At 40.0% G+C, this 16,127-nt stretch overlaps 1 protein-coding gene across 2 annotated transcripts in view; it reads left to right on the top strand.

Annotated features, from left to right (window-relative positions):
* Positions 1 to 529: 529 nt before the first annotated feature.
* The window catches only part of Marchf1 (membrane associated ring-CH-type finger 1), an 824,174-nt gene continuing 808,576 nt past the window's right edge, over positions 530 to 16,127 (top strand). For both annotated transcript variants that reach the window (XM_057752265.1, XM_057752263.1), the window contains exon 1: positions 530 to 672. The gene's annotated coding sequence lies outside the window, so the exon portion shown is untranslated. The remainder of the gene's footprint in view (positions 673 to 16,127) is intronic.

The following is a 16,127-nucleotide window of genomic DNA, read 5'->3' as shown; positions in this document are numbered from 1 at the left end:
AGATACCGACAAGGTACCCTGAACTTTCTGTTGAGACCTTGGCTTCGGCGTTTCTTGAAGTTCTCTTTATTCTCCTGCCTGCAGCACAAGGATCATCACAGAAATGTGGCTCCTGAGAAGTGCAAAGAAGACCAACAACAAAATAGACAAAACTTTCTTCATACCCGTGTCTTTCGCCACTAATTTACATATTGATTTAAGAATCCTCAGAGCAGAAAACACTGTCTTTCCTAGGTTCTGGCACCACTGTGCGCCCCCCCCCTCCCTTTTCCGAAGTCCCTGCTGTGTCCTGTCCTTGACTCCAGTAAACAGTAGGGTCCACATTACGATCTGGGAACTCCTAAAGCCTCTGCTGCATCTTCTGCCTGCTCTGCTTTCCCTGCGTGAGCGCTGGATTATTCCAGTTTTTGAGCATGGCAGATTTCCACTGGATGACATCATGGGAGCCCAGTGAGTGCCGCTGGTGGAGGGGGACAGAGAAGGGGGAGGAGGCTCAGAGGAGGGAAGAGGGTTGGGGAGCCTAGTCAGAGTCGGGCTGCCTGCCACCCGACTGCACGTTTGTGAGCTGAGGAGTGCACCACCAGTCACTGACAAAGGATGGGAGGATGCTGTTGCCCTGGGATGCCGGCTGCACGCAGCCTTCTGGCCGCCTGAGCTACTTCACCCTCCCCGGTGAGTGATTGCAAAGACCATTCGATCAACCTCAGGCAGAGTCCACACTCTCTTTGGCTTGTGTTCCTGGGAGGTTTGTCGCTGCTTCAGAGCGCAAGAGCTGGCACACTGTCTTGGAGCGCTGGCAGCAGGTGCCTTTGCCCAGGTGGGTTCCGCGCGGGAGGTCCTGCTTCTTTGCTGAGAGGGGTACCCAAGCTGCTGGAGGCAGGATCTTTGGCTAGGCTTCCCCAGCCCAGTGTTGCCAGGGTAGTTCCCTTGATAGACTACAAGTAAGCACTGTTTACACCCGCGGCCGCACCCCTCCGAAAGCAATTCCTGTCGGTGACTTTCCAGGCTCATAGGGTGGGCTTGAGAGAGAAAGCTAATACGGGTTACCCTGGAAAGGGCGCTAACCACGAATGACTGAGTGTAGCCTTTGTCTTGGGTTTAACGCGGATGCGATGCGCTCAAACCTGAAGCACACTCTACAACTGTTGGGTTCAGTCCTGGTTTGCCCCAGCCTGACTGGATGAGAGATGCCACTGTGTTCCTGCGGCAGGGGAAGTGGAGAGCTGGGACTTTGGACAGGGGAAGGGTCCTGCGCTCAGGGGTGAGTGTCGCAGTTATCCAGGTGTGGAGCTGGCTTTTGGAGCCCAAGGAAGAGAAGTGGATATTGAAGGCAGAGAGATGCCTAAGTTTTATATCAAGTGGTACAAGGGAAACAGCAAACTTACCGAGAACGGTTCTTGATGTTTTTGTCCTTTCTGACGCGCTTCTTAGGGGTATTGTTTGTGGCCAGTGGATGGAAGCAGAGCCATAGCCAGTGTGCATTTAGACAGCGCCAGGTTTGCTTGGCAATTTCTTTTGTTACTATGGAAAAAGATTTGTTTGATAAACAGTTAAGCATCACTATCTCTACTGTGGTGCCGCTTGTGTTCTTGAAGCAATTCAGAAACTGCTCAAGTGCCTTCCTTGAGAGTAGCACCCTGTGCGTCAGAACACCACTACCCAAGCTTGCTGGCTTCTTGCCCAGGGGACACATGGTTTATCTATGAATTCCCGCTGCTTGGGAAGAGTCCAATTTTCCTATCACAAGGAAATGGTGATATCCATAGGAGCAATCGTGTTTATGCCAACCTCCCACCAACCACCTCGTGATAAAGACAGAAAGCAATAAAATCTTGAGACTGTGGGTTCACTTGTAAAAGAATGGGCTTCCAAACCCTGCAATTGGAGAGGTTTGAAAAACTTAGTAGCTAATTTACATTCCTGGATTAGTGGAATAACCACTGATCATTGGGTGTGGGGGTCCCTAAGATAATGACAAGAAACCAGAATAAGGCAATGCCAGTTATAATTCAAAGATCATTTTATTTTGTCTGTAAAAGGCTTAATGTTTTCCTTTACATTATTTTTTTTTCTTTAAAAATACCTGGTCTTAATGAAGGACTTCTAAGACAGAGGATCAAAAGGTATTTTCTCTATCGATGATTTCCTCTTCTGATAGTTTGTTCTCCTTTCAAGGGAGAGATGACAGGCAATGCATGCACTGGGAACGAAGAAAGCTCCGAGCTGCTAGGACTCATATTTATAAATATGAGTCATAGAGCCAGGAAGGCTACCACAGACTGGTATTTTGATGGAGAAATGAACATTCTGGGCTTTACATGCTCATCTTGTCTGAGAGGTGAACTAAGTCTGTGATGATGTGACGCTGTATGTAGAGACAGATAATTTGACCAAAAAGAGTTTGCCTTGATCTAGGACTCCCGAAATTGGTAACAGCATTTTTTCTGTAATTCAGAAGAGAATTTTTATTATGTTGTTTGTGTTTTGAATTCTTGTCTTCAAAGGCTTTTTTTAAATAACTTTTTTAAAATGTCTGTACTGTAAAGAATTTGGACTCTACGAAAAGGTTTCTGAATACCTGTTGCTCATGTTGACTCCGTCCCTCTGGTAATATAATAACAGACACTCTTTAAACTAGCCTAGAGAAATTGGGACTACATACAGACATATACATTGACCTAAAGCAGTCACACACACACACACACACTCACACAATTCTGAACAGACAACCCTCCAACAACAAGCAGAACATTTTGTCACAATTGACTCATATTTCACAAATGATACTGCCTTTTAAAATAAGATTTATCCGTTTATAGGTTAACAAAAATATAAAAGCAATAATGCATTGCTTTACTTCAAAACTGATTTACTCACCCCCCACCAAAGAAAAAGCTGAAAATGTTTCAGCATTTTACTGTGTGTGTAATGGAATATCTTAGGAAAATCTTCACAAAATATAAGTTTCCCATAGTTGAATATTATACAGTTGATAGACAGTACAGTATTATTTTTAAAAGCACAGAGGATTAAATAGTGACTTTGAACTTGAAACTATTTCCATAGAGTTCTTTAATGTACTCACAAGTCCGTTGGCTACCTTACTACACAGGGACTCTGAACTAGAAAAGGAGAAGAGGCGGAAGTTATCACAGACACAAAGCCAGAGCATGCTGTCCAGAGCAGATGCATGTGATGTGTAGACACCATGGGGGAAGAGCACTGTATCAATTATTCTTCTCTCTTTGATCAAATACTTGATAAAAAGTGACTGAAGTGAGCAGAGGTTCATTCTGAATTACAATATAGAGGACTAGAGTCCATCAAGGGGAGGATACATGGTGGCCAGAATGACTCAGATCTGGGCCACTGTTCAAATGACTGGCTATATCAAGTCAAGAGGAAGTGGAGAAAGGGGAATGTTTTTGCTCATTGAGATTTCTACTCTTTTTTTCCTCTTTTCAATCTGGGCCCCGAAATGATGGGATGGTGCTACCTGTGTTCAAGTAGGGTCTTCTTCCATCACAGACATTATGCCAGGATACTGGATGGTTTCCAGGAAGAGCTGATACACAGAGCTGAGTTCATAGCAGTTTAATGGTCTCTTGTTTTCATGTTTCTAGCTTGCTGATTTAACAGACACTTTAGCATCTCCAGGATCTGAAACTTCTTTCAGTTCTTCAGGCAAATTTGTAATTTGAACCCAATTAGAAGGTTATCTTGTGATCTTTCCATGACTACATCTTATGACTTTTCTGGTTGAAGGATGCTTATGGATCACAAAACATGATATGCTTTGTTTTGGATATTATTTGATATGGATGTTGGCTAGTAAAATATGGCTGAAATGTTTTAGTACCGTAATTACTTTTGCAATTACGAAACAAGAACAAAAATCAGTAGTCACAGGATTGTTTAAATATTGGCAAGTATATTTTTATTTTAATTATATTTATTTAATATGTGTGCATGTGTGTGTGTTTGTACAAGCACATATGTGTAACAGTTTGAGTAGGGAGGTTAAAGGACAACTTGCGGGAGATGGTTCTCTCCTTCCACCATATGGGTCCTTGGGATAGACCCCAGGTTATTTGGCTTAGCAGTAAATGCCTTTACCCACTGATCCATCTCACTAGACCAGGTATATATTTTAGTGAAAGAATAAAGAAAATTTGAATGAAGTTTATACACATAGAATTAAAGATACTGTATTACTCAGGAGTCTACGTAAGAATAGAGCTGGTAAAGTGAATATATATTTAAAGAGGTTTATTTGATTGACTTTCATGATATAATCTGGATAGTCCAACAATGGGTGATTCTTGGAGGTGCCAAAAAATCCCAGAATTGTCCAATCCATGTTGCTGGATGTCTCAGCAGTTCAAACCTGGGACTAAAAGCTGGGAGGAATGCTTCTGATCTCCAATCTCTGCTGGAAAGCAGAAGTTGGCTCTCACACCGGTTTAAGATATCAGAAGTCACAGGATAAATGAACTGGCCAGCAAGAGTGAAGACAAACATGCCAATAAAAAATTTCTTTCTTTCCTCCTTAGATGTCCTTTTATCTATCTGGACTGTCACAAGATGGTACCTCCCCCACATTTAGGAGGGCTTCTCCCACTTCAAATAATTTGAACAAAAAGGTCTCTTATAGGGATGCCCATTTTCTTGTGTTTAGTTAATTTATAGGCAACCAAGAGTAGCCCTCATAGATATTTTGAGACAAATTCATTAGAAATGACCATTAGCGATTTAGTATATATTGATAATGATTGAGTATACATTGGAAACATTTTATGTCTTAATGTGCTTCAGCGTATTACTAATAGATTGCCTGCTTTATCATGCCCAAATGATAAACTCAATAGGAAAAAAAAGTATTGCAGTTTTGACTTTATCATGTGATTAAGCATGATAAATAATGCTCTTCTCTGAAGCAATTTCTTTGAGCACAAAGGGCAGATGAGCCTTTCTGCTGTGCCTTTCTCACGGAGGAGGACAGCACTTCTGTATGGCATTGACTGGAAACCCAGGTGAAGAGAAATCTGACAAACATGCACAATGAGCTCAATAACTTTTACATTTTTAATCCTTCAGTTAAAAAGTAACTTTATACTTGTGAATTTAGTTTCTGATACCTGTTTCAATCATCTAGCATTTCAAATCAGTGGCATATTTTTAGCCTTTTACTTGTTACAGTTTTCTCTTACAAATTATAAAGTTGTTAATTAATACCCCCTTTTATTGAAAAGTAACTGACTATTTTTTTCATTTGCATGACTGAAAGTATTTTTACATAAAGATAATTCTAAAGAATATTTAAGATGGGCATAACTTTGACTTAGTGACACTTCTTTTCCAGGAAACTAGCTTGTTCCTTGCTGTCTTTCTGCAAACCTATCAAGTCTTACTGTTGCTTTGAAAGTTGTTTGTCTTGGCATCTGACTAATTTTGAGATAATTTCATTTGTCTTTATTTTTCTTCAGCCTTAGTAAGATGTTTCCAGATGTAGTTTTATTTGTACTTCTTCTCTTTGAATTCAGATTTTCTTGAACATGTGAGTTCATATCTTCATACACGTCAAGAGAAATTCATTGAATTCTTGACGCTTATTTCTTCACAGACAGCTTGCTATTGTGTTTTCTATCCGCTCATGTGTGATGAATTGATCCATTACTCCCAGCACATTTTTTTTACTTGTTTCACTATTTCCTACTCTTTATTCTCTTCTCAAGAATTTGAATATTTCTTTTGACCTTTTGTTCAGTTTACTAGTCATCTTTTACTATCAAGATTGTCTATGGATGTTCTGTCATATTTTTAAAGGTACATTTAATTCTATTCTATATATCTCAATTTACTTATTTCCTGTATCTTTTCCTTCATTACCTTAAACATATTACTCAAAATGATAACTTTTGTGTAGTAATGTCAATGTTGCGTACCTTCTTTTAGCGTCTTTTCATATTATTTATTTTATTCATCTATAAAAATGCCCACTTGGTTTATTCATTTCCAAAGAAGTGTCGATATTTCCTTTACAGGGGTTATAAAATAAAGAGTTGACTAACTGTTGTAATCTGATCAGTTACAACCAAGTCTTGCTTACATTTTTAGACAGTGTGTATAGCTGCCTCTATGGGATTCATAGGTTCCAAAAGCACACCACTGCAAGACCTGCAAGCGCCTGGCTTTCAGATAAGCTCCATTTTTGGTGTTTCAACCTCCATTTTCAGAATGGGGATTCGATTTGCCAGTATTTTATTTAGTATTTTTGCATCAATGCTCATGAGTTGAAGGATATGGGAGAGGAAAGGAGGGGAGTAGAGAAAAATGTATAGCTCAATAAAATCAATTAAAAAAGAAAAAATAGAAAGGGGAAATCAGGCATTATTATGTGGTTTTTTGGTAACTTGACATAAACTAGAATTACGTGGGAAGAACTTCACTTGTGAAGATTGCCTGTAGGCAAATCTGTAGGGCATTTTCTTGCTTAATGATTGATGTGGAAGGGCCCAGCTCATGGTGGGTGGCTCCATATATTGGTAGGGAGTCCTAGAGCTACTGAGAAAGATGGCTGAGTAAGCTATCCAAAGAAAACCAGTAAACAGCACTCCTCTGTGCTTCCTTCAGTTCCTGCCTCCAGGTTCCTGTGCGGATTTCCGTCATGACAGACAGTGATGTGGACATGCAAGCTGCAATAAGTCCTTCCCTCACCAGGCTGCCTTTGTTCATAGCAGTGGAAACTCTAACTGTGGCAGATGTGTTAGCTGGACTTTATGTAAGTTGTTCTCTGAGAGAATTGTGGCTCCTTATATCTCAATTGTGTCTCAGTATTATCCAAAGCCTCTAAAAATATGTGCTAGATTCTTTATCTCACAAGAGTAGTCTCCTGCTTCTAGTCTCTTTCTGGGAAGCAGCATTAAAAAGTATCTTGCATATCTTGATTGAGGGGACCATTATGGGGCTAGCAAGAAACATGGCACTAGAGAAATTCCCAGAAATTCCCAAGGATGACCCCAGTTAAGACCCTAAGCAATAGTGGAGAGGGTGTCTGAACTGACCTTGCCTTGTAGTCAGATTGATGACTATCTTTAGATGTCATCATAGAACCTTCATCCAGCAACTGATGATGCAAAGAACCACAGTGGAGCTTTGGGTTGAGCTCCCAAAGTCCAGTCGAAGAGAGGGAGGAATGAAAGTAGTAGCAAAGAGGTCAAGATCATGATGCAGATACCCACTGATGTTACCTGAGCTAATGGGAGCCTTCCAACTCTGGCCTAACAGACAGGAATCAGCACAGGACCAAGCTAGGCCCTCTGAATGTGGGTGACAGTTCTATGACTGAGGCAGATTGTGGGGCCACTGGCATTGAAGATTTATCCCTACTGCTTGTTCTTGCTTTTTGGAATCCATTCTCTCTGGAGGGATACTCAGCCTAGATTTAAGGGAGATGGCTTTGGTCCTGCCTCAAAGCAATGTTCTAGACTTTGTTGACTCCCCATGGGTAGCCTTACCCTTTCTGATGAGCAGATGGGGATGGGATGGGGGAAGGGGCAGAGAGCAGGAGGAGGGGTGGGAGTGGGAAATAGATTTGGCATGTAAAGTGAGAAAAGATAATTAAAAAAATAAACTAAAAAAGCATCTTGCAAAAGCAAAACCAACAACAAAACCCAAAACCAAAAACCAAAACAAAAGATAAAAAGACCAGACAGTGGTAGCCCACGCCTTTAATCCCAGCACTCCAGAGGCAGAGGTGGAGGGATCTCTGTAAATTCAAGGCCAGGCTGGTCTATAAGGGCTAGTTCCAAGATAGGACAACTAGGACTGTTAAACTGAGAAATGCTGCCTCGATAAACAGAGCAACAACAACAACAAACAAACAAACAAAGCATCTTGCCTCATTGATACACCCTGCACTGAGATCTGGGCGCCTCTATTCTTGAACTTTCCCAGATGCTCTGGGATTCTGGGATCAGGTCTTGAGTATTCCCTAAAATCCCGTGTCATCATGGTCTCCAGCCAGGTGCTATTGAAGAGCTGTAGAACTTTATCAGATAGGCCAAAATGTTAGGAGTTCATGTCCTTGATCATGTGCCACTGATGGGGACTATTATCACAGTGTCTATCTCTTACACCCTTTCAAAGCCTGAGCAGTAGGTGAATGATTGTTCTCTACTACATACAGCTTTTCTGATGTACTGTTTCAGCTCAGGCTACAAAGAAATGGGACCAATGGATCATGGACTGAATCCTTCAAAACTGTGAGCAAAATAAATGTGTCATCCCCTAAAGGTATCTCAGGTATTTGCTGTCTTAATGGAAAGGAAACAACACACATATTTTACTTAAGTCAAAGTTTTGTTTTTAACATGAGGCTTGTGTAGTGGCTTTGGAGGTATTTTTGATCTATTTTGGGTCATTCATTTGAATAACCAGTTGAAACAGATGATTTCTTACTGATTATAAACAAAGATATTAAAGAGTCAAGTTCACTCCATGGTGAAACTAGAGTTAGTAACTTCACCCTACAAGACTCAAGTCCATTGTAGTTTTTAAATGTGTTATAAAAGAAATTGCTTTCTGCTAGACAGTTGTATTATGCGACATTTGATATAGAAGTAGTTCATCAATTTTCCTGAGGTAGATCTTAGTAATCATAAAAGTTAATAATTCAAATAACCAGTTAACTTAAGTTCTTGGTAACTACTAAATAAACTGGTAAAGCTTCCCTCTTAGGAGTGGTGCAAACCAAACCAGACACACACAAGTGTGGACATTAAAACAAGGTTCTTTTCTGAATACAAGTACAGCTATACTTAAAGTAAATGCCACATGTATAGAAGAAAAATGTGGAAATCTGGACTCTGTCCCTTCTTAGCAACAACTTTCTTTCATTTTCAAATTATTATTCAGAAAAACAATTGCTATAGGTTACTATCTAGTCATATCTATTCAAGAGAGTTGCCAAACTGGTAATAGATTGACTTACTTGTGTATGGATAAAACTCAATAGGATTTGAGGCTAATTCATTGACTTATAAATAATTCAGATCATATTTGAAGTAAAATGTTAGAGACACATTAGATGAATTATCTGTAATTCTATAAATTGGCTTGCTTTTGTTAAGTCTGTTAGTGATGGAGAGGTACTCAGTGTGAATGACATATATTATGCTTGTTTTATTTTTTTTAAATATCTTTCAATGCTTTTATTTATTATTTTCTTATTTTTATTTACATTTGTGTTTGCCTGCATGTATATCTATGTGACGGTGTCCGATTTCTGGGAACTAGAGTTATAGACAGTTGTGAGATGCCATGTGGGTGCTGGAAATTGAACCCAGGTCCTTTGAAAGAGAAGCCAGTGCCCTTAGCCTTTGAGCCATCTCTCTAGCCCAATATTATGCTTGTTTTATATAATCATGCATTCCATATAACATCAAAAATGGTTGACTTTGGGTAGAGGAATACAGTTAGTTGACAGATATCTGAAACAGATTCTTATTCTGGTTGGGTTTTGGTCAACTTGACACAGGCTGGAGTTCACTTTGAAGAAAATGATGCTTCCATCAGATTGGCAAACCTGTAGGGGCATTTTCTTTATTAATGATTGATATGTTAGGGTGCAGACCACTGTGGGTAGTACTATCCCTGGGCAGGTGTTCCTGGGTGGTAGAGGAGATCAAACTGAACAAGTCAGGAGGAGCAAGCCAGTAAGCAATATTTCTCATGGCCTCTGCTTCTGTTCAGTTTCTGCCTTGAGTTACTTACTGTTCAAACTTCTTTTCAGGACTGTAATCAGGATGGGGAAACCGAACAAACCCTTTCCTCCACAAGTTCCTTTGGTCATGGTGCTTCATCATAGCAGTAGAAGCAAACAAAGACAAGTCTTTTCCTGCCTTTGATTCAGCATCAAAATATAGGAGGAGAGTCTCTATTCTTGGATGAGCATGTACAATTATCTGACACCATTGAAGGATCATTGTTTCAGACTCATTCATTAGTGAGCAATACTTCTCTTCCCTCAAAGCATGGCAGAGGTCTCTTGAACCCTGATTCACATCTTCTCCTTTCACTCTGGTAATGATTGTGATTGTGGCAAACAGGGCAGGCAGGCATTGACTCAGTTTTGCTGACTCTTTCCCACCTCATGTTTGTGTTGGATATATTTTGTTTTGTCCTATGACGTATCTACTGCTTCAAAGTAAGGTCTAAGCATCCTTAAACGGTGAATAATTAACAAACCCAAGGGAGGCACTCAGGAATGGCATGGATTGACAGCTCAATGTGGTGTACAGCCTCTTAGAAAGTCTGAGTGTGGGGTGTGTGGAGCCTCAACTCCTCCTGGTTTTGGAGGAATCCCAGGTACTTCATTGGTTTTTTTCTGCTTCCTTTCACCTCGCAGCTCACTCATAGACAGATACGGTTAGCACATTGCTTTTCAGTTCTGACTTTAGTTTTGGAAGGAACTACAACCCAAGATATATGGTGAATTGAATTTCCTTTTCTGGAGGAAAATGAGACAAGAAGAGGAAAAGAAGGAATGAGGAAAAGATAAAAAGAGGGAGAGACAGAGTCAGAATTGCAGTTGTAAGGCGCATCCACTTATAAGAGAGAAAAATGAGAAAGCTAAATCATCACATTTCTCAGGTGTATTTTCTTTCTAAATTAATCATCTTTTATTAACTATGGAATGATCTGTTGTCCTAATGGGAAATAATTACTGCTTTTCCCCTACTTCCAGGCACTCAAGTTTGCCTTGGAGATACAATGATAAGTAAAAACAGAAATAATGTACCCAGATTCCTGCTATTTTGAAACTTTTTATTCACGTGAAATAATTAAATAGCCACATGCACCAGACAACTGTGTAGGCGTGAGTACAATGAAAGACAGTGCCTGCTAATTTTGCAAGCATCCTTGAAGAAGTGACATTTTGAGTGGCCACCTGAAGAACAACAACAAAACACACAAGTTAATAGATGACAAGAGAAAGCAAAACTTCAACAGAGGGGTAGATGGAGTATTCTGGAGGCTGCATTGTTGAGGGAAGAGTGGTGAATTTGATGAACTCATAGGCACCTTGACAGTTTGGTATAGGTTTAAGTGGAACCGTGGCACTCATATGGAGGAGTCGCAAGATGATTGACATGTAAGGAACAATGTGTATATAGGTGTATATGCAAGATCGGGAGGGAAGTGGCCAACAAACTAGGAGAGCTATCTAATAGGGAAAAGAAAATGCATGAAGAATCCAGGAAGAATGCTGTAGAAAATAGTGCAAAGCAGCATTGGAGGCAACTGAAGAAGCTGGGAGTGGAAAAGCTGGTGCTCCCAGGGAAAAGCATACCACTGGTTGTCCAGTGCCAAACGGTCAGCCCTGAAAATGCACTTACAAGTAACTATGCATACTGAGTAGGTTACATTTAGGAATATAGATGTATATGCATATACATACATGCATCCAATAGTAAAGAGAATGAGGCCATGGATTTGAAGGAAAGCAGGAAGGAGTACATGGGAAGTTTGGAGGAAGGGAATGGGAAGGAAGAAATGTAATTATAATCTCAATAAAAATAAAAATAAATCTGAAAAAAGTAAAAAAAAAGGGGGGATATGGACACATGAAAAGCATGGGGTGTGTAGGATTGATGGATTTGTTTGTGAAATTATAAAGAAATGCAGTTGAGAGCAGCAGTGTTCACTCGTGTTCTGCTCACTTTCTCTTTGTCTATAAGGATATTTAAGAGTGACATGCATGGCATTTTTATTTCCACACTTTTAAGTAGCTTTACACTATTTTAGTTTATGTTCTTATATAATTTTTTTAATTTTAATTTTTACTTAAAAATTTCTACCTCTTCCCCTCCTCCTATTTCCTTCCCCCTCCCCCTCCACCCCATCCCTCTCCAGTTCAAAGAGCAGTCAGGGTTCCCTGCCCTGTGGGAAGTCCAAGGTCCTCCCCCCTCCATCCAGGTCTAGGAAGGTGAGCATCCAAACAGGCTAGGCTCCCACAAAGCCAGTACATGCAGTAGGGTCAAAACCCAGTGCCATTGTCCTTGGCTTCTCAGTCAGCCCTCCTTGTCCGACACGATATGTTTTCAATTGAAATAGAATCACAACGATTTACTCCCCTCTTCCCTTACAACCCTCTCAGCTCCTCTCCCAACAGCCCCTCTCATTCTCCCACTCTCAAGCTGTTAGCTTCTTTTCTTTTGATGTTATTCTTATACACCATACACATATGTCTGTACGTGTATGCACCAATGCGTAAGCACAACCTTCTGAGTCCATTTTGCTGTCGTGTTTATATTTTCCAGGGCAGACCACTCTGCGTTGAACCCAATGAGGGGGCCCCATTCCTGGGAGAGGCTAATTCTCCTTCTTCTAGGTGTGGGACCCCATGAAAACTTCCCCTTTTATGTTAATAATACCCATTGATTGCCATTGTTTATTTAGTGATTTTTAAGCAAAATTCTTTCATCACAGAATTTCTGGTATTCTGGCTCTTGCAGTCTTTCTTCCTACTCTTCAGTGATATTCCCTGAGCCATACAGTCAGAACTTCTGATCAGACGTACCTATGGGCCTGGGCTCTGTAGGATATGTTGGTCTGAGTTGTGTCTAATTGTGGTTTTCTGTGATAGTCTCCATTTGTTGTATGGAGAGGCTTCTGTGTGGATAAAGGATAAGATTTGAAATCTAGTAGAAAATTATGTTAGACTAGCAATGTGATGGTAGTAGATTTTCTAATGTCCATGGCCTCTCTAAACATGGGCAACTGGATAGTTTTCAGTACCAGGTATGGTTTCTGCCCTGTGGAGTGGGTCTGAAGTCCAGTTAGACAGCTGTTGGTTTCCAGCCACATGCAAGGGCCACTTATTGCACTTATGGAGATATTGCTGTGATGGTCCTTGTTATGGTTTACAGGTGTGACATCTGGGTAGGACCGTCTGCTTCCTTCTCACAGTGCATAGTCTTTTCTGAAACCATGGCAACTAGACTGGGAAAGAGGTTTTCAGGTCAGATTCAGTTCAAATCACACTTGTGCCCTAAATGTGAGTGTGAGGACTCTTTAGCAGTAGGAGCCCACCCTCAACCCCGAGAGCAACCAAGGGCTAGAAAGTGCCAAGGGAACAAAGAACCTGATTTAGGAACTGACTAAAGATTTCTCTTTCAGCAATCTCTAAACAAAGAATTCTCAAAAGGACAAATAAAAATGGCTAATAAATGCCTTAAGAAGTGTTCACCGTCTTTAGCAATTAAGGAAATACAAATTAAAGGAACTCTGAGATTTGACCTCATCCCAGTCATAATGTAACTAAGATTAACCAAACAACAGACCACAAATGCTAGAGAAGTTCTGAGAAAGAGGAGCCCTCATTTACTTCTGGCAGGAATGCAGATTTCTGAAGCCTCCCTGGAAATCAGTATAGAGAACTCTCAACAGACTAAAAGTAGATCTAGCATATGAACCAGTCAAAACCACTCCCTGGCACAGTCTCAAAAGAATTTACATCCTACTCTATAGATACCTGCTCCGCTATGTTCTTAACTGCCTTATTCACATACCCAGGAAGTGAAAATAGCTTAATGTCTTTCAAGAGATGAATGGATAGTGGAAATATGCTACATACATACAACGGAGTGCTATTCAGTTGTAGGAAAAAAATGAAATAATTTACAGGTAAATTGATGGCCCTAGAAAAGATTTTGTTGGGTGAGGAAACCCAGATACATAAAGACAAATGCTTTATGACCGCTCTCTTCTCTGGATCCTAGCTTCAAATCCTCAGATGTGGGATACACATGGAGTAACCACAGAAACAGGAAGAGTAAAATGGAGTTGTGGGCCGAGTGGAGTTGGGCTTGAGAGGGGAATAGTGGGATACAGGTGGTGTTAAGTGGGAAACAAAAAATGGGAAAGAGGCCCCAAATATGGACATTGAGAAAGGTGATAGAGATGGAGAAGGAGGTACAAACAATAGCAAGGCAGCTTGGCAAAAACTCAAGGAACTGTGTTAGTTTATATTTATCTAAATTTATACCACACCACACACACACATTCAGGCATGCATATAGTCATACACATCTTAAAGGAAGTTAAGCAACTTGAGATCAGAAAAGCCATAGACTAACAAAAGCCTGAGTACCAGACATGAAGAAAGAATCTGTTTGAGTGTTTGGTTGGTCAGAGTAATCCCCATGGCTCTCAGAACAATCTAGACTGTCGATGTAGTCCTTGTTTTTCTCTATTTATTTGCAGAGTTATGAAATTATAAATAGATTTCCTTCTTATATTTTAAAAGGAAATTACCTTTAGTATTTAAACTTTTACTAGGTGAAAGGAAATAATTTAATATTTCAACTGAAATTATACTTGAAATTCATTTTAATCATGAAGCAGAACGGTCTTCTGCTGCCTGGTGCATGGTTACAGTTCATCACTGAGTGTCAAACCCATTCTTTTATGTAGGGTCTAATAAAGGTAAATTGCCGGTATATAAGAAAAGTTTGAATTCTGGTTTTGTTAATTTCTCCCAAATTTAGAGTTCAGTCAATTAGAGAAAAACTATTTTCTACTTTGATCTTTCTCAGCAATTTTGTTTTAATAGAATCCAAAGTTTTATCTCAGACACAGTGTGGAATAATTTTTACTATCTGACAAGTGCCTACAGTAATTCTTGTAGGCCACTGTCCCTTTTGTACAACATGGTATACTTATAGATTACTTTAGGAGTTAGTCTTACAGTAAGTTAGTCTTTACAGTAAGTCTTGTAGGCCACTGTCCCTTTTGCACAACATGGTATACTTATAGATTACTTTAGGAGTTAGTCTTTTTTAAACACAAATTTTTATTGATTATTTGGGAATTTCATATCATCCCCCCATTCCACTCATTTCCCAGTCTCTCCATATCTACCTTTCACCACTGTAGTATCCTCCCCAAGGAAAGCATAAAAAGAATATTGATTAAAAAACAAATTTAAAAAACAAAAGCAAAGACAAACTGAAGGCGTAAGTCACAAACAATCCCACACCAGTTTGGAATTATGATTAATAGGGTGGTATTTATTTAAAGGGGAAAAAACTTACAGATCATCGTCCCAGACAACAGCCCTCTGCGAAATCAGGAAGGAGTCTAGTCACCGGAAATGGAGCAGGAAATAAAGAGAGAGTGAGGAGGGAAGTGGTCGCTTTTTTAAAGAGAGAGAACATGCCTCACTGTGCTGATATCTCAGGGGCTATTGGCTGGAGGAGCGGAAGAACCTCCCGCAACACCAAACATAAAAACAAACAACAGCAACAAAAAAAAAAAAAAAAAAATCCCACTTCACTCCTGTCTTTCCCACCTCTCCATTGCCTTTGTCCCAGTGGCACTGGGAGCTGCTGTGTGTCATGCAGGAGACCCTTGTTTCGAAACAGCTTCACTTGCAAATATTTATTGTGTAATGTGTTGGTGGTCAGGTTCAAGACTTCTGACTTCTGGTATATTCTCAATACTGGACTCTCACCATACAGAAAAGTTAATTTTTGATGAAGTACATTGTCTTTATTTTAAAAGCAGCCTCCCACTACAGTGAATACATGACTAGACGAACGTTCAATAACCAACACAAACGGGGCATTTAGGCATTCTGAACCTGGCCAGGATATCAAAATGAGCTCAGGGCTTAACTGGACAGACTGCAGTAGTGCTATACTGAGTGCACACATAAAGAGCAAAATCCGAAGTTTATCAATAAGTTTTCTATGGCTCTGTGTTCGTTATCTTTCAAATACTTAACGAGTTAGTTCCATAATAAAACACAGGCAAATAGTATCTGAGTTAAAAAAAAAAATAAGTCAGACTTCAAAATGTTAGCCTGTGGCATCTGAATGTGTTTGTTTTCTTTCATAATTTGCATGTACATATGTATATGGATGATACTTACGATGTATCAATGTTAAAAACAAGCTGAGACACACGAAGCCTAACCACAGTGGGCATATTCAACTGAAGGTAAAGATGGTTACCCAGGAAGCACGAATAACAGTTGCCCAGAAAACATGCCCCCAAGTGATTTTTTTTTTTGAAGCACCTTGTTTTATAGATAAAAACAAAGAGGTAACAGAAAATCAGTT

Source organism: Chionomys nivalis, chromosome 20 (genome assembly GCF_950005125.1).
Source record: "Chionomys nivalis chromosome 20, mChiNiv1.1, whole genome shotgun sequence".
NCBI classification, from domain to species: Eukaryota; Metazoa; Chordata; class Mammalia; order Rodentia; family Cricetidae; genus Chionomys; species Chionomys nivalis.
Note: the sequence above shows the minus strand (reverse complement) of the source record. Positions and strands in the feature narration are given on the sequence as shown.